The sequence below is a fragment of the Somniosus microcephalus genome, chromosome 2 (genome assembly GCF_052327205.1).
Source record: "Somniosus microcephalus isolate GS21.2 chromosome 2, FLI_Smic_1.0, whole genome shotgun sequence".
NCBI lineage: Eukaryota > Metazoa > Chordata > Chondrichthyes > Squaliformes > Somniosidae > Somniosus > Somniosus microcephalus.
The window spans coordinates 225041579-225057236 of NC_140988.1; positions in this window are offsets into that span (position 1 = coordinate 225041579).

Genomic DNA, 15658 nt, shown 5'->3' on the forward strand with positions numbered 1-15658 from the left:
TCGCTCTCTCTCTTCCCCCCCAGTCGCTCTCTGTCTTCCCCCCCCAGTCGCTCTCTCCCTTCCCCCGTAGTCGCTCTCTCTCTTCCCCCCCAGTCGCTCTCTCTCTTCCCCCCAGTCGCTCTCTCTCTTACCCCCCAGTAGCTCTCTCTCTTCCCCGCCAGTCGCTCTCACTCTTCCCCCCCAGTCGCTCTCTCTCTTCCCCCCCAGTCGCTCTCTCTCTTCCCCCCAGTCGCTCTCTCTCTTCCCCCCCAATCGCTCTCTCTCTTCCCCCCCGTCGCTCTCTCTCCTCCACCCCAGTCGCTCTCTCTCTTCCCCCCCAGTCGCTCTCTCTCTTCCCCCCCAGTCGCTCTCTCTCTTCCCCCCCCGTAGCTCTCTCTCTTCACCCCCAGTCGCTCCCTCTCTTCCCCCCCGTCGCTCTCTCTCTTCCCCCCCAGTCACTCTCTCTCTTCCCCCCGTCATTCTCTCTCTTCCCTCCCAGTCGCTCTCTCTCTTCCCCCCAGTCGCTCTCTCTCTTCCCCCCGTCGCTCTCTCTCTTCCCCCCCAGTCGCTCTCTCTCTTCCCCCCAGTCGCTCCCTCTCTTCCCTCCCAGTCGCTCTCTCTCTTCCCCCCAGTCGCTCTCTCTCTTCCCCCCAGTCGCTCTCTCTCTTCCCCCCAGTCGCTCTCTCTCTTCCCCCCAGTCGCTCTCTCTCTTGCCCCCCAGTCGCTCTCTCTCTCTTCCCCCCATTTGCTCTCTCTCTCTCTTCCCCCCCAGTCGCTCTCTCTCTTCCCCCCGTCGCTTTCTCTTCCCCCCCAGTCGCTCTCTCTCTTCCCCCCCGTCGCTCCCTCTCTTCCCCCCATCGCTCTCTCTCTTCCCCCCCAGTCGCTCTCTCTCTTCCCCCCCAGTCGCTCTCTCTCTTCCCCCCCAGTCGCTCTCTATCTTCCCCCCCAGTCGCTCTCTCTCTTCCCCCCCAGTCGCTCTCTCTCTTCCCCCCCAGTTGCTCTCTCTCTTCCCCCCCTGTCGCTCTCTCTCTTCCCCCCCAGTCGCTCTCTCTCTACCCCCCCAGTCGCTCTCTCTCTTCCCCCCCCAGTCGCTCTATCTCTTCCCCCCAGTCGCTCTCTCTCTTCCACCCCAGTCGCTCTCTCTCTTCCCCCCAGTCGCTCTCTCTCTTCCCCCCAGTCGCTCTCTCTCTTCCCCCCAGTCGCTCTCTCTCTTCCCCCCAGTCGCTCTCTCTCTTCCCCCCCCGTCGCTCTCTCTCTTCCCCCCCAGTCGCTCTCTCTCTTCCCCCCCAGTCGCTCTCTCTCTTCCCCCCGTCGCGCCCTCTCTTCCCCCCCGTCTCTCTCTCTCTTCCCCCCGTCGCTCTCTCTCTTCCCCCCCAGTCGCTCTCTGTCTTCTCCCCCAGTCGCTCTCTCTCTTCCCCCGTAGTCGCTCTCTCTCTTCCCCCCCAGTCGCTCTCTCTCTTCCCCCCCAGTCGCTCTCTCTCTTACCCCCCAGTCGCTCTCTCTCTTCCCCCCCAGTCGCTCTCTCTCTTTCCCCCCAGTCGCTCTCTCTCTTCCCCCCGTCGCTCTCTCTTTTTCCCCCAGTCGCTCTCTATCTTCCCCCCCAGTCGCTTTCTCTTCCCCCCATTCGCTCTCTCTCTTCCCCCCGTCGCTCTCTCTCTTCCCCCCATTTGCTCTCTCTCTTCTCTTCCCCCCCAGTCGCTTTATCTCTTCCCCCCAGTCGCTTTCTCTTCCCCCCCCAGTCGCTCTCTCTCTTCCCCCCAGTCGCTCTCTCTCTTCCCCCCCAGTCGCTCTCTCTCTTCCCCCCCAGTCGCTCTCTCTCTTCCCCCCATCGCTCTCTCTCTTCCCCCCAGTCGCTCTCTCTCTTGCCCCCCAGTCGCTCTCTCTCTCTTCCCCCCATTTGCGCTCTCTCTCTCTTCCCCCCCAGTCGCTCTCTCTCTTCAAACCCAGTCGCTCTCTCTCTTCCCCCCCAGTCGCTCTCTCTCTTCCCCCCTGTCGGTCTCTCTCTGCCCACCCCGTCGCTCTCTCTCTTCCCCCCAGTCGTTCTCTCTGTTCCCCCTCATCGCTCTCTCTCTTCCCCCCAGTCCCTCTCTCTCTTCCCCCCCCAGTCGCTCTCTCTCTTTTTCCCCAGTCGCTCTCTCTCTTCCCCCCAGTCGCTCTCTCTCTTCCCCCCCAGTCGCACTCTCTCTTCCCCGCCGTCGCTCTCTCTCTTCCCCCCCAGTCGCTCTCTCTCTTCCCCCCCAGTCGCTCTCTCTCTTCCCCCCTAGTCGCTCTCTTTCTTCCCCCCCCAGTCATTCTCTCTCTTCCCCGCAGTCGCTCGCTCTCTTCCCCCGTCGCTCTCTCTCTTCCCTCCCAGTCGCTCTCTCTCTAGCCCCCAGTCGCCCTCTCTCTTCCCCCGCAGTCGCTCTCATCTCTTCCCCCCCAGTCGCTCTCTCTCTTCCCCCCCAGTCGCTCTCTCTTCCCCCCAGTCGCTCTCTCTCTTCCCCCCAGTCGCTCTCTCTTCCCCCCCAGTCGCTCTCTCTCTTCCCCCCAGTCGCTCTCTCTCTTCCCCCCCAGTCGCTCTCTCTCTTCCCCCCCAGTCGCTCTCTCTCTTCCAATCCAGTCGCTCTCTCTCTTCCCCCCCCGTCGCTCTCTCTCTTCCCCCCCAGTCGCTCTCTGTCGACACCCCCCAGTCGCTCTCTCTCTTCCCCCCCAGTTGCTCTCTTCTCTTCCCCCCCCAGTCGCTCTCTCTCTTCCCCCCCCAGTCGCTCTCTCTCCTCCACCCCAGTCGCTCTCTCTCTTCCCACCCAGTCGCTCTCTCTATTCCCCCCCAGTCGCTCTCTCTCTTCCCCCCATCGCGCTCTGTCTTCCCCCCCCCGTCGCTCTCTTTCTTCCCCCCCCAGTCGCTCTCTGTCTGTTACCCCCAGTCGCTCTCTCTCTCTTCCCCCCCAGTCGCTCTCTCTCTTCCCCTCCAGTCGCTCTCTCTCTTCCCCCACGGTCGCTCTCTCTCTTCCCCCCCCAGTCACTCTCTCTCTTCCCCCCCAGTCACTCACTCTCTTCCCCCCCAGTTGCTCTCTCTCATCCACCCGAGTCGCTCTCTCTCTTGCCCCCAGTCGCTCTCTCCCATCCCCCCAGTCGCTCTCTCTCTTCCCCCCCAGTCGCTCTCTCTCTTCCCCCCCAGTCGCTCTCCCTCTTCCCCCCCCAGTTGCTCTCTCTCTTCCCCGCACAGTCGCTCTCTCTCTTCCCCCCAGTCGCTCTCTTTCTTCCCCCACCAGTCGCTCTCTCTCTTCCCCCCCAGTCGCTTTCTCTCTTTCCCCCCATCGCTCTCTCACTTCCCCCCCAGTCGCTCTCTCTCTTCCGCCCCAGTTGCTCTCTCTCTTCCCCCCCCCCAGTCGCTCTCTCTCTTCCCCCCCATCGCGCTCTCTCTTCCCCCCCGTCGCGCTCTCTCTTCCCGCCCATCGCTCTCCCTCTTCCCCTCCAGTCGATCTCTCTCTTCCCCCCCATTTGCTCTCTCTCTTCCCCCCAGTCGCGCTCTCTCTTCCCCCCCAGTCGCTCTCTCTCTTCCCCCCCAGTCGCTCTCTCTCTCTTCCCCCCCCAGTCGCTCTCTCTCTTCCCATCCAGTCGCTCTCTCTCTTCCCCCCCAGTCGCTCTCTGTCTGCACCCCCAGTCGCTCTCTCTCTTCCCCCCCAAGTCGCTCTTTCTCTTCCCCCCCCAGTCGCTCTCTCTCTTCCCCCCCCAGTCGCTCTCTCTCCTCCACCCCAGTCGCTCTCTCTCTTCCCACCCAGTCGCTCTCTCTCTTCCCCGCCAGTCGCTCTATCTCTTCCCCCCAGTCGCTCTCTCTCTTCCCCCCAGTCGCTCTCTCTCTTGCCCCCCAGTCGCCCTCTCTCTTCCCCCCCAGTCGCTCTCTCTCTTCCCCCCGAGTCGCTCTCTCTCTTCCCCCCCAGTCGCTCTCTCTCTTCCCCCCCCAGTCGCTCTCTCTCTTCCCCCCAGTCGCTCTCTCTCTTCCACCTCAAACGCTCTCTCTCTTCCCCCCAGTCGCTCTCTCTCTTCCCCCCAGTTGCTCTCTCTCTTCCCCCCCCAGTCGCTCTCTCTCTTTCCCCCAGTCGCTCTCTCTATTCCCCCCCTTCGCCCTCTCTCTCTTCCCCCCCAGTCGCTCTCTCTCTTCCCCCCAGTCGCTCCCTCTCTTCCCCCGCAGTCGATATCTCTCTTCGCACCAGTCGCTCTCTCTCTTCCCCCCAGTCACTCTCTCTCTTCCCCCGCAGTCGCTCTCTCTCTTCCCCCCCCAGTCACTCACTCTCTTCCCCCCAGTCACTCACTCTCTTCCCCCCAGTCGCTCTCTCTCATCCACCCCAGTCGCTCTCTCTCTTCCCCCCCAGTCGCTCTCTCTCTTCCCCCCCAGTCGCTCTCTCTCCTCCCCCCCAGTCGCTCTCTCTTGCCCCCAGTCACTCACTCTCTTCCCCCCAGTCGCTCTCTCTCTTCCCCCCCAGTCGCTCTCTCTCCTCCCCCCCCAGTCGCTCTCTCTTGCCCCCAGTAGCTCTCTCTCTTCCCCCCCCAGTCGCTCTCTCTCTTCCACCCCAGTCGCTCTCTCTCTTCCCCTCCAGTCGCTCTCTCTCTTCCCCCCCAGTCGCTCTCTCTCTTCCCCCCCAGTCGCTCTCTCTCTTCCCCCCCAGTCGCTCTCTCTCTTCCCCCTAGTCGCTCTCGCTCTTCCACCCCAGTCGCTCTCTCTCTTCCCCCCCAGTCGCTCTCTCTCTTTCCCCCCAGTCGCTCGCTCTCTACCCCCCCCCCCGTCGCTCTCTCTTTTCCCCCCCAGTCGATCTCTCTCTTCCCCCACAGTCGCTCTCTCTCTACCCCCCCAGTCGCTCTCTCTCTTCCCCCCCCGTCACTCTCTCTCTTCCCCCCCAGTCGCTCTCTCTCTTCCCCCCCCTGTCGCTCTCTCTCTTCCCGCCCAGTCGCTCCCTCTCTTTCCCCCAGTTGCTCTCTCTTCCCCCCCCAGTCGCTCTCTCTCTTCCCCTCAGTCGCTCTCTCTCCTCCCCCCCCAGTCGCTCTCTATCTTCCCCCCAGTCGCTCTCTCTCTTCCCCCCCAGTCGCTCTCTCTCTTCCCCCCCAGTCGCTCTCTCTCTTCCCCCCCAGTCGCACTCTCTCTTCCCCCCCAGTCGCTCTCTCTCTTTCCCCCCAGTCGCTCTCTCTCTTCCCCCCCAGTCGCTCTCTCTCTTCCCCCCCAGTCGCTCTCTCTCTTCCCCCCCAGTCGCTCTCTCTCTTCCCCCCAGTCGCTCTCTCTCTTCCCCACCCAGTCGCTCTCTCTCTTCCCCCCCAGTCGCTTTCTCTCTTCCCCCCCAGTCGCTCTCTCTCTTCCCCCCCCATCGCGCTCTCTCTCTTCCCCCCCGTTGCTCTCTCTCTTCCCCCCCGTCGCTCGCTCTGTTCCCCCCCATCGCTCTCCCTCTTCCCCTCCAGTCACTCTCTCTCTTCCCCCCCAGTCGCTCTCTCTCTTCCCCCGCAGTCGATCTCTGTCTTCCCCCCCAGTCGCTCTCTCTCTTCCCCCCAGTCGCTCTCTCTCTTCCCCCCCAGTCACTCTCTCTCTTCCCCCCCAGTCGCTCTCTCTCTTCCCCCCCAGTCGCTCTCTCTCTTCCCATCCAGTCGCTCTCTCTCTTCCCCCCAGTCGCTCTCTCTCTTCCCCCCCAGTCGCTCTCTCTCTACACCCCCAGTCGCTCTCTCTCTTCCCCCCCAGTCGCTCTATCTCTTCCCCCCAGTCGCTCTCTCTCTTCCCCCTCAGTCGCTCTCTCTCTTGCCCCCAGTCGCTCTCTCTCTTCCCCCCCAGTCGCTCTCTCTTCCCCCCCAGTCGCTCTCTCTCTTCCCCCCGAGTCGCTCTCTCTCTTACCCCCCCAGTCGCTCTCTCTCTTCCCCCCCAGTCGCTCTCTCTCTTCCCCCCAGTCCCTCTCTCTCTTCCACCCCAGTCGCTCTCTCTCTTCACCCCCAGTCGCTCTCTCTCTTCCCCCCAGTCGCTCTCTCTCTTCCCCCCCAGTCGCTCTCTGTCTTCCCCCCAGTCGCTCTCTCTCTTCCCCCCCGTCGCTCTCTCTGTTCCCCCCCAGTCGCTCTCTCTCTTCCCCCCCAGTCGCTCTCTCTCTCTTCCCCCCCATCGCGCCCTCTCTTCCCCCCCCGTCTCTCTCTCTCTTCCCCCCGTCGCTCTCTCTCTCTTCCCCCCCAGTCGCTCTCTGTCTTCCCCCCCAGTCGCTCTCTCTCTTCCCCCGTAGTCGCTCTCTCTCTTCCCCCCCAGTCGCTCTCTCTCTTCCCCCCAGTCGCTCTCTCTCTTACCCCCCAGTAGCTCTCTCTCTTCCCCGCCAGTCGCTCTCACTCTTCCCCCCCAGTCGCTCTCTCTCTTCCCCCCCAGTCGCTCTCTCTCTTCCCCCAGTCGCTCTCTCTCTTCCCCCCCCAATCGCTCTCTCTCTTCCCCCCCGTCGCTCTCTCTCCTCCACCCCAGTCGCTCTCTCTCTTCCCCCCCAGTCGCTCTCTCTCTTCCCCCCCAGTCGCTCTCTCTCTTCCCCCCCCGTAGCTCTCTCTCTTCACCCCCAGTCGCTCCCTCTCTTCCCCCCCGTCGCTCTCTCTCTTCCCCCCCAGTCACTCTCTCTCTTCCCCCCCAGTCATTCTCTCTCTTCCCTCCCAGTCGCTCTCTCTCTTCCCCCCAGTCGCTCTCTCTCTTCCCCCCGTCGCTCTTTTTCTTCCCCCCAGTCGCTCTCTCTCTTCCCCCCAGTCGCTCCCTCTCTTCCCTCCCAGTCGCTCTCTCTCTTCCCCCCCAGTCGCTCTCTCTCTTCCCCCCAGTCGCTCTCTCTCTTCCCCCCAGTCGCTCTCTCTCTTCCCCCCAGTCGCTCTCTCTCTTGCCCCCCAGTCGCTCTCTCTCTTCCCCTCATTTGCTCTCTCTCTCTCTTCCCCCCCCAGTCGCTCTCTCTCTTCCCCCTGTCGCTTTCTCTTCCCCCCCAGTCGCTCTCTCTCTTCCCCCCCGTCGCTCCCTCTCTTCCCCCCATCGCTCTCTCTCTTCCCCCCCAGTCGCTCTCTCTCTTCCCCCCCAGTCGCTCTCTATCTTCCCCCCCAGTCGCTCTCTCTCTTCCCCCCCAGTCGCTCTCTCTCTTCCCCCCCAGTCGCTCTCTCTCTTCCCCCCCAGTTGCTCTCTCTCTTCCCCCCCTGTCGCTCTCTCTCTTCCCCCCCAGTCACTCTCTCTCTACCCCCCCAGTCGCTCTCTCTCTTCCCCCCCAGTCGCTCTATCTCTTCCCCCCAGTCGCTCTCTCTCTTCCACCCCAGTCGCTCTCTCTCTTCCCCCCAGTCGCTCTCTCTCTTCCCCCCAGTCGCTCTCTCTCTTCCCCCCAGTCGCTCTCTCTCTTCCCCCCAGTCGCTCTCTCTCTTCCCCCCCCATCGCTCTCTCTGTTCCCCCCCCAGTCGCTCTCTCTCTCTTCCCCCCCAGTCGCTCTCTCTTCCCCTCCAGTCGCTCTCTCTCTTCCCCCCCAGTCGCTCTCTCTCTTCCCCCCAGTCGCTCTCTCTCTTCCCCCCCAGTCGCTCTCTCTCCTCCCCCCCAGTCGCTCTCTCTCTTGCCCCCAGTAGCTCTCTCTCTTCCCCCCCAGTCGCTCTCTCTCTTCCACCCCAGTCGCTCTCTCTCTTCCCCTCCAGTCGCTCTCTCTCTTCCCCCCCAGTCGCTCTCTCTCTTCCCCCCCAGTCGCTCTCTCTCTTCCCCCCGTCGCTCTCTCTCTTCCCCCTAGTCGCTCTCGCTCTTCCACCCCAGTCGCTCTCTCTCTTCCCTCCAGTCGCTCTCTCTCTTACCCCCAGTCGCTCTCTCTCTTCCCCCCCAGTCGCTCTCTCTCTTTCCCCCCAGTCGCTCGCTCTCTACCCCCCCCCGTCGCTCTCTCTTTTCCCCCCCAGTCGATCTCTCTCCTCCCCCCCAGTCGCTCTCTCTTCCCCCCACGCTCTCTCTCTTCCCCCACACTCGGACTCTCTCTTCCCCCACAGTCGCTCTCTCTCTACCCCCCCCAGTCGCTCTCTCTCTTCCCCCCCGTCACTCTCTCTCTTCCCCCCCAGTCGCTCTCTCTCTTCCCCCCCTGTCGCTCTCTCTCTTCCCGCCCAGGTCGCTCCCTCTCTTTCCCCCAGTTGCTCTCTCTTCCCCCCCAGTCGCTCTCTCTCTTCCCCTCAGTCGCTCTCTCTCCTCCCCCCCAGTCGCTCTCTATCTTCCCCCCAGTCGCTCTCTCTCTTCCCCCCCAGTCGCTCTCTCTCTTCCCCCCCAGTCGCTCTCTCTCTTCCCCCCCAGTCGCACTCTCTCTTCCCCCCCAGTCGCTCTCTCTCTTTCCCCCCAGTCGCTCTCTCTCTTCCCCCCCAGTCGCTCTCTCTCTTCCCCCCCAGTCGCTCTCTCTCTTCCCCCCCAGTCGCTCTCTCTCTTCCCCCCAGTCGCTCTCTCTCTTCCCCACCAGTCGCTCTCTCTCTTCCCCCCCAGTCGCTTTCTCTCTTTCCCCCCATTGCTCTCTCTCTTCCCCCCCAGTCGCTCTCTCTCTTTCCACCCCAGTTGCTCTCTCTCTTCCCCCCCCAGTCGCTCTCTCTCTTCCCCCCCATCGCGCTCTCTCTTCCCCCCCGTTGCTCTCTCTCTTCCCCCCCGTCGCTCGCTCTGTTCCCCCCCCATCGCTCTCCCTCTTCCCCTCCAGTCACTCTCTCTCTTCCCCCCCAGTCGCTCTCTCTCTTCCCCCGCAGTCGATCTCTGTCTTCCCCCCCCAGTCGCTCTCTCTCTTCCCCCCAGTCGCTCTCTCTCTTCCCCCCCAGTCGCTCTCTCTCTTCCCCCCCAGTCGCTCTCTCTCTTCCCCCCCAGTCGCTCTCTCTCTTCCCATCCAGTCGCTCTCTCTCTTCCCCCCAGTCGCTCTCTCTCTTCCCCCCCAGTCGCTCTCTCTCTACACCCCCAGTCGCTCTCTCTCTTCCCCCCCAGTCGCTCTATCTCTTCCCCCCAGTCGCTCTCTCTCTTCCCCCTCAGTTGCTCTCTCTCTTGCCCCCAGTCGCTCTCTCTCTTCCCCCCCAGTCGCTCTCTCTTCCCCCCAGTCGCTCTCTCTCTTCCCCCCGAGTCGCTCTCTCTCTTACCCCCCCAGTCGCTCTCTCTCTTCCCCCCCAGTCGCTCTCTCTCTTCCCCCCAGTCCCTCTCTCTCTTCCACCCCAGTCGCTCTCTCTCTTCACCCCCAGTCGCTCTCTCTCTTCCCCCCAGTCGCTGTCTCTCTTCCCCCCCAGTCGCTCTCTGTCTTCCCCCCAGTCGCTCTCTCTCTTCCCCCCCGTCGCTCTCTCTGTTCCCCCCGTCGCTCTCTCTCTTCCCCCCAGTCGCTCTCTCTCTTCCCCCCATCGCGCCCTCTCTTCCCCCCCGTCTCTCTCTCTCTTCCCCCCGTCGCTCTCTCTCTTCCCCCCCAGTCGCTCTCTGTCTTCCCCCCCAGTCGCTCTCTCTCTTCCCCCGTAGTCGCTCTCTCTCTTCCCCCCAGTCGCTCTCTCTCTTCCCCCCAGTCGCTCTCTCTCTTACCCCCCAGTAGCTCTCTCTCTTCCCCGCCAGTCGCTCTCACTCTTCCCCCCCCAGTCGCTCTCTCTCTTCCCCCCCAGTCGCTCTCTCTCTTCCCCCAGTCGCTCTCTCTCTTCCCCCCCGTCGCTCTCTCTCTTCCCCCCCGTCGCTCTCTCTCCTCCACCCCAGTCGCTCTCTCTCTTCCCCCCCCAGTCGCTCTCTCTCTTCCCCCCCCGTAGCTCTCTCTCTTCACCCCCAGTCGCTCCCTCTCTTCCCCCCCGTCGCTCTCTCTCTTCCCCCCCAGTCACTCTCTCTCTTCCCCCCCAGTCATTCTCTCTCTTCCCTCCCAGTCGCTCTCTCTCTTCCCCCCCAGTCGCTCTCTCTCTTCCCCCCGTCGCTCTCTCTCTTCCGCCCAGTCGCTCTCTCTCTTCCCCCCAGTCGCTCCCTCTCTTCCCTCCCAGTCGCTCTCTCTCTTCCCCCCAGTCGCTCTCTCTCTTCCCCCCAGTCGCTCTCTCTCTTCCCCCCAGTCGCTCTCTCTCTTCCCCCCAGTCGCTCTCTCTCTTGCCCCCCAGTCGCTCTCTCTCTTCCCCCCAGTCGCTCTCTCTCTTCCCCCCATTTGCTCTCTCTCTCTCTCTTCCCCCCCAGTCGCTCTCTCTCTTCCCCCTGTCGCTTTCTCTTCCCCCCCAGTCGCTCTCTCTCTTCCCCCCCGTCGCTCCCTCTCTTCCCCCCCCGTCGCTCTCTCTCTTCCCCCCGTCGCTCTCTCTCTTCCCCCCGTCGCTCTCTCTCTTCCCCCCCAGTCGCTCTCTATCTTCCCCCCCAGTCGCTCTCTCTCTTCCCCCCGTCGCTCTCTCTCTTCCCCCCCAGTCGCTCTCTCTCTTCCCCCCCAGTTGCTCTCTCTCTTCCCCCCCTGTCGCTCTCTCTCTTCCCCCCCAGTCACTCTCTCTCTACCCCCCCAGTCGCTCTCTCTCTTCCCCCCCAGTCGCTCTATCTCTTCCCCCCAGTCGCTCTCTCTCTTCCACCCCAGTCGCTCTCTCTCTTCCCCCCAGTCGCTCTCTCTCTTCCCCCCAGTCGCTCTCTCTCTTCCCCCCAGTCGCTCTCTCTCTTCCCCCCAGTCGCTCTCTCTCTTCCCCCCCCGTCGCTCTCTCTGTTCCCCCCCAGTCGCTCTCTCTCTTCCCCCCCAGTCGCTGTCTCTTCCCCCCATCGCGCCCTCTCTTCCCCCCCCGTCTCTCTCTCTCTTCCCCCCGTCGCTCTCTCTCTTCCCCCCCAGTCGCTCTCTGTCTTCCCCCCCAGTCGCTCTCTCTCTTCCCCCGTAGTCGCTCTCTCTCTTCCCCCCCAGTCGCTCTCTCTCTTCCCCCCCAGTCGCTCTCTCTCTTACCCCCCAGTCGCTCTCTCTCTTCCCCGCCAGTCGCTCTCACTCTTCCCCCCCAGTCGCTCTCTCTCTTCCCCCCCAGTCGCTCTCTCTCTTCCCCCCAGTCGCTCTCTCTCTTCCCCCCCAGTCGCTCTCTCTCTTCCCCCCCAATCGCTCTCTCTCTTCCCCCCCGTCGCTCTCTCTCCTCCACCCCAGTCACTCTCTCTCTTCCCCCCCAGTCGCTCTCTCTCTTCCCCCCCAGTAGCTCTCTCTCTTCCCCCCCCAGTCGCTCCCTCTCTTCCCCCCCATCGCTCTCTCTCTTCCCCCCCAGTCGCTCTCTCTCTTCCCCCCCAGTCATTCTCTCTCTTCCCTCCCAGTCGCTCTCTCTCTTCCCCCCAGTCGCTCTCTCTCTTCCCCCCGTCGCTCTCTCTCTTCCCCCCCAGTCGCTCTCTCTCTTCCCCCCAGTCGCTCTCTATCTTCCCTCCCAGTCGCTCTCTCTCTTCCCCCCAGTCGCTCTCTCTCTTCCCCCCAGTTGCTCTCTCTCTTCCCCCCAGTCGCTCTCTCTCTTCCCCCCAGTCGCTCTCTCTCTTGCCCCCCAGTCGCTCTCTCTCTCTTCCCCCCATTTGCTCTCTCTCTCTCTTCCCCCCCAGTCGCTCTCTCTCTTCCCCCCGTCGCTTTCTCTCCCCCCCCCAGTCGCTCTCTCTCTTCCCCCCGTCGCTCCCTCTCTTCCCCCCATCGCTCTCTCTCTTCCCCCCCAGTCGCTCTCTCTCTTCCCCCCCAGTCGCTCTCTCTCTTCCCCCCCAGTCGCTCTCTATCTTCCCCCCCAGTCGCTCTCTCTCTTCCCCCCCAGTTGCTCTCTCTCTTCCCCCCTGTCGCTCTCTCTCTTCCCCCCAGTCACTCTCTCTCTTCCCCCCCAGTCACTCTCTCTCTTCCCCCCCAGTCGCTCTCTGTCTTTCCCCCCCAGTCGCTCTCTCTCTTCCCCCCCAGTCGCTCTCTCTCTTCCCCCCCAGTCGCTCTCTCTCTTCCCCCCCAAGTCGCTCTCTCTCTTCCACCCCAGTCGCTCTCTCTCTTGCCCCCCAGTCACTCTCTTTCTCTCTTCCAACAACAACATGCCCTCAAAAAAGCCACGGCACCGCCGGGCACTCCAGCTAGTAGAAATATATAGAGATATAGATATATATTACAAAAGCAGAATACTGCGGATGCTGGAAATCTGAAACTTAAACAGAAAATGCTGGAAATACTCAGCAGGTCAGGCAGCATCTGTGGGGAGAGAAACAGAGTTAATGTTTCAGTTCTGTGACCTTGCGTCAGGTCATCGACCTAAAACGTTAACTCTGTTTCTCTCCCCACAGATGCTGCCTGACCTGCAGAGTATTTCCAGCATTTTCTGTATAGATATAGAAAGAGATCAGAGCAATCTGTAACTCAGCTTCACTTTCATTTCTGATTCAAATTCAGAAGTAAGCTGTTCTAATCTGCCTGCCCCTCCTACTTCCCTGAGATAGTCGGAACATCTATATTGCTCCCAGATGGGCAACTCAGTTGCAAAATAGATTGCCTGTTAGCTGAATCTGTCACTGTGGGAATGACTTCCATTGATTTGTAAGTTTTATATCCTGCTCAACTGCACACAATATGCAAAGCTGGCTGGTTTACTTACTTTATTGGGGTTTAATTCCAACTGCAAGGATTACTAACCTATGCCTTTGTTTTACTGAAATATGCTTGGCAATCCATCCAAAATTGGTAATAAATAAAGATTATAAGGCTATGATGCTGCCATTACAGTCGTGGCCAATAATATGAAATAGTACCCCTTGCATTCAACTTTGGACCTGTTCTTCATCACTATAACCATTAACTGCAGTCAGTATCTTACTGAAAGCTGTAATCAGTGTCTGTTTTATTAAATCCTGATCTGACATTTAGTTTTAGCCTTAAGTTTATTTGTTGTCATTGCCAGCAGTTAGATTGGAGCCTGGAAACACCAAGAAGAGAATGTTGATGGACTTGGCCCTAGGCAGAAAACAGCAAATTACAGCAGTGGAACTGCACAGCTTGGAGAGAAGCACAGGAAAAATGTCTAAGACAGATGCTGACCTGGGAAATCCCCATGTGATGGAGAACCTCGGTTAGCCCATTCAGTATAATGAGCTCCCTGGCCTTGTAAAGCCTCTAAGTGTTTCATTTAAAAAAAGTAGTTTGATGACTAGACATTATGCTTATTGGATATTGGCAAGTTTTCAACTGTTGCAGAGTAAACTGTAGCTGTCTCTGACTAAACAATCACAGATGCAGTGACAAATAAACATTTTAAATGTGAATCTTTTCATCTTTAGCTTTGCATCATAAGTTGATGATAGTTTCTATTCTTGTTGCCTGATGATGCCATACACTGTTTAAATTATTGAAAATTATTTTTATACGTATACATCAACTCTTTGGACAACCTCAGTTAGTCTTTCAATAATTGACTTTAATATTTAGATCCAATTCAATTAGAAACAGTAAATATGTGGACTATTTCCAATGTGAGTTTATCCAGTGGGTAGTTGAGCCATACAAACTAGGGTTGCCTCGTGTTCCACAATCTATGCTGAGTCAGTTAATCTCTGCTGGCTACAATTTTTAATATGTGTGTCGGTATTTTTATTAAAGACATATTAACAAAGAAACACAGAGACTGCAACTTTTGCAGGTTGGATCTTGTCATTGCATGCACTCCCTTTAAAATTTGTTTCATCCTGTTCTCTGCATTTACTCACGTGTATCTAGATAGGACGTAATGATCCCAGAGCTTCCTTGAAACACCATTACCAATATGTTAGACATTACACAATTGGCCTCAGTTGGTTAAATAATCCTACATAGTATTTGCAACACAGAAACAGGCCATTCGGCCCAATAGGTCCATGCCAGTGTTTATGCTCTACACGAGCTTCCTCCCACCCTTCTTCCTCTAACCCCATCAACATATCCTTCTATTCCTTTCTCCCTCATGTATTTACCTAGCTTCCCGTTGAATACATCTATGCCAGTCGCCTCAACTACTCCTTATAGTAGCGAGTTCCATATTATAACCATTCTCTTGGTAAAGAAGTTTCTCCTGAATTCCCTGTTAGATTTATTAGTGACTATCTTATATTTATGGCCCCTAGTTCTGGTCTTTCCCGCAAGTGGAAACATCTTATCTACATCTACCCTATCAAACCCCTTAATAATCTTGAAGACCTCTATCAGGTCACCCCTGAGTCTTCTCTTTGCTAGAGAAAAGAGCCCCAGCCTGTTTAATTGTTGCTGATAGGTATAACCTCTCAGTTTTGGTATCATTCTAGTAAATCTTTTTTGCATCTTCTTCAGTGCCTCTATATCATTTTTATAATATGGCTACCAGAACTGTTTACAGTTAGGGTTAGGGAAATATTTTTTAACTAGGGTTCCAGCAACTCTTGTTGCGTATCTAGGGTCATTGAGTAGGGACAGGATTGGATCAACTGTGGTGCACTGTATGGTGGAATAGTCTGCCAATATTCATTGACAAGCCTGAAAAATGGCCAGTCAGCTGCAATACCAGATGGCATCCAGCATCTGCTCAACCATACTCCAGCCTTCAAGTATCAATGCCTTCAGGTGAGCAGGGGAGGGAAACCATTTGGAGGGAATGAAAATAGGAAAGAATGAAATAAGAGGGACAATAAATGTTGTTTCTGTTTTAAAGATGGTTTTGCAAAAAATTCTCTGTTTTTATGTGAATTCTGTTCAACCTTTGCATTTTACAATGTAAAGCAATGATTAGTGTGACCTCAATACACTAAGATATGCAATAAGCACAAGAAGGCTATTTAACTAAGATAATGCATTCCAATGGTTTATACAATTCCAACTTGTACACTATTGATCTCAATGATTTGTAAGCACCAAAACACCTCCAAATGACTACACCATTTAATGGCTCAGAATTCATTACGTCCTTGAACCTACAGCATGCAATCAGTCGCAGTAGGTGTATTAGTAAATGCTCAGGCTCTCAAGATTTATTTTAATTTTCCTTATTAAAGCTATTTTTCTCTGAAATTAGTATGAATACAGAAAGAGCTTAAAACTTATAACATATAATGTAACCAGAGGACAATTTAACATGCTCCAAGTAACTGAGGTTTCATTTTTTAATTCTATGCAGCAGCAAAATTACATTTTGTAGTTTCATTGAGGACAGAACTATTTCAAGATAGCAATGCTGGTTAATTTTCATTGTGTTTGTTAAATTAAAATAGTTATGGTGTAATATAGCATTTTTATACCTGTGGAAATAGACTATTGTTATGCTGTTACATATACAGTACCTTTTGTTATTCAAATGGTGATTATCTCTTGGTACCCTTAGTGATTATGTCACATTAGGGATACGGTAGCACAGTGGTTATGCTACTGGATTAAAAACCCAGAGGCCTGGACTAATGAGTCTGGAGACATGAGTTCAAATCCTACCATGGCAGCTGGAATAAAAAGCTCAGTAATGGTGACAATGAAACGACCGATTGTCGTAAAAACACATCTAGTTCATTGATGTGCTTTAAGGAAGGAAATCTGCCTTCCTTACCCAATCTGGCCTATATGTGACTCCAGACCCACAGCAGTGTGGTTGATTGCCTTCTGAAATGGCCTAGCAAAGTTCTCTTCTAACATTTAGGGGAAATATGCCAAAATTGGGAGATCAACAGCCTGACAGAATTATACCTTTCAGCCAACATCCCAAACTCTTCCATCACCATCCCAGGACAGTGGTATACAGTCGGGAAGGAGTCCTCAATATTGAATCTGGAACTCGTGAAATTGCATGGCATCATGCGCAAGGG